This window comes from Pteropus alecto, unplaced genomic scaffold (assembly GCF_000325575.1).
Source record: "Pteropus alecto unplaced genomic scaffold, ASM32557v1 scaffold63, whole genome shotgun sequence".
In the NCBI taxonomy this organism is placed as follows: Eukaryota; Metazoa; Chordata; class Mammalia; order Chiroptera; family Pteropodidae; genus Pteropus; species Pteropus alecto.
This window is the reverse complement of record NW_006434897.1, coordinates 7,656,730-7,659,462: the sequence shown is the minus strand read 5'-3', so window position 1 is coordinate 7,659,462 and position 2,733 is coordinate 7,656,730.

Below are 2,733 nucleotides of genomic sequence, written 5' to 3'. Positions count from 1 at the left end.
ATAGTACCTATAACATTCTATTATGATTATCTGTTTATTTTTCTGTCTGCTCCACTAAATTAATATTTCATCAAGACAGAAGCATTAATGTCTCTATACCTCGAAACTAACGCAAATTATATCTGTATGTCAGCACTTAACTCTTAAGTTTAGCACACAGCAGGTACTCAATATATGTGTATTGAATGGGCTTGTATCTGGAATGCCGCCTCTGATCTTTCTGCTCTTATACTTCCATTAATATGAAGTTCAAAAATCACCTTTGTAATGGCTAGCCTTAATCACATACTAATCTATGCCTCCATGGTACTCTGGTTCTACTGCTAATATCACATTTAAACATGTTTGTTTGTATATCTCCTTTCAGGTAAGAATTAGGCCTAACTAATTTTTACTGATTAAAATCTAGCATTGTATCTAACAAAAAAATTGCTGAATAAATGTCTATGAAATAAATAAGGATCAACCACCCTGGCGGGAAATGTATAAGATTTTGTTTCCCTAGTGCTATAGGTGGAATTGTGTCCCCCCACACTCCCAAATAATATGTTGATGTTTTGGCTCCCAGTCCCTCAAATTGTGACCTTGTGATGAAATAGGGTTGTTACAGATATAACTAGTTAAAGCGAGATTATGCTGGACTAAAGTGGGCCCTTAATCCAATATGACTAACGTCCTTATAAGAAGAAGAGAGACAGACACAGAAGGAAGGTGACCATGAAGACAGAGGCAAAGACTAAAGTTATGCTGCCGTAAGCCAAGGAAACGTGGGGCTACCACAAGCTGCAGGAGAAGGAAAGATTCTTCTCTAGGAGCTCTGGTGGGATCACAGAATCATCGACAACTTGATTTGAACTAGTAACCCCCAGAACTGTGAGAGAATAAATTTCTGCTGTTTTTAAGCCACCCATTTTATGGTTTTTAGGGTAGTGCTAGGAAACTAATACACCTAGTATGTTTAAATTATATTTTTGTTAGTCAAGGTTATCTCTAAAATGGAATTGGTTTAGGCAAGAAAATAAAAGTAAATGGGATATTTAAGCATTGCTTCTGCTTTGTAAGGTACCATATAACCTTGTCTCCCAACATGGCATCCACCTGAAATGTAAGCTCCTTGAAGGGAACAAACAAATAAATGAACATGTGTTTACAAGTTACTCAATAGTAGTAATTTATGGAATGTAATGCCCTTGGTTTCCAAGTATGTCAAAATTAGGAGCAAACTGCCTTTAGAATCATAAAAAAAAAGTGGTGATGCACTTGGAATCTATAGTGACTGGAGGAAATAAAAGATAATAAATTCATCTATTCATCTATTTCAGGGATATAATGGTGAAGAATACAATGAAGGCCTCTTCTCCTGGAAATTACCTTCTATTGAAGTAGGGCAGAAAAAACAAAATATAGGACACATTGCTGAAGGGAAAAAATAAAATAGGAGAAGAAGATGAAGAATATTGGCGTTGGGTTGTTCTTTTAGTTGGGGTTGTCAGATGATGTGTCTATGTAGCATTTAAATGGAATAAAGGAATGAGCTATATACATGGATCTGTATGGCTATATATGTGTACATATATGTATACATCAGATTTATACATATTTACGTACATGCGTATATATGTATAATATGTCTAATCTGTGAGTGATTAGTTGAAGGAAACACCTAATAAGGTAGAAATGTATTGTTGAAATAACAAAGGAGCCAACATTGCCTATCTAATATGAGAGAGAAGAGAAATATATGACATGATATTAGAGAGGTGATTAAAGACTAGATCACGTAGGCTACGAAGGCCATTGTGAAAATTTTTCTTTTTTTCTGAGTTAGCCTGTGGATAGGTTGTAAGCAAGGAAATAATATGATATGATGTAGGATTTCAAGTGTCCTTCTGGCTGCTAATTGGAGAATTTACCATGAGATGAGCAAAGGTAGAAGTCAACACACTAGTTAGATGGAGATTGCGGTAATCTATTTGAAAGGTCATAGTGACTTAAACTAGTGTCAGAAGTATTGAGAATCTGAATGTGTTCTGAAAATGAAATACAAGATTAGCAGATGGAATATGCAGCTAGACCTGAACTGAATTTTTTCAGACAAGTAAACATTGTGGTGGAGAGGAGAGGTGAAAGCGGAATTGAAAAGGACAGCATTCCACACTTGTCGATGTGGAGGATTCAGGATAGAGTACATGCACGAGGAACTGGGAATCCTTTGGAGGAGGAGAAGAAAAGCAAACAATAAAGATTTCTGAGCTCAGTAGGACCCGGCTTCTGCCAGATCTGTTGATGTGTTGTAAAGGTTGGAGTTTATCCTTAAGGCAGCGAGGAGTCCTTGAGGGATTTTTGAGGAGTGAGGCAGTATCATATTCATGTTTTAGGATGGTAAAGCTGACAGTAGAATTGAGAATGGGCTGGAGAGAAGACAAGGTCTGAGATTAGAGACCAGGTTGGAGATTTTAAAATATCTCATCTGAGAGATAATAGCAACAATGACACTGGGAACGGAGAGGAATGGATAGATAAGAGATATTTAATGAATAGAAGTGGCAAGAAAGGAGGTGAGGGAGAGGAGAAAGCAAGGATAACTTCGAATTTTCTGATTTGGGTAACTGCGGTGGGCTGTGATTAGGCTTGTCCATAATTATCTCCGAAGAGGCCGTAAATGAAACATTCCTAGGACTTGCTATCAGAGGCATAGATTAAGGAAGATGGCTCACATTCTGGCACAGCAGG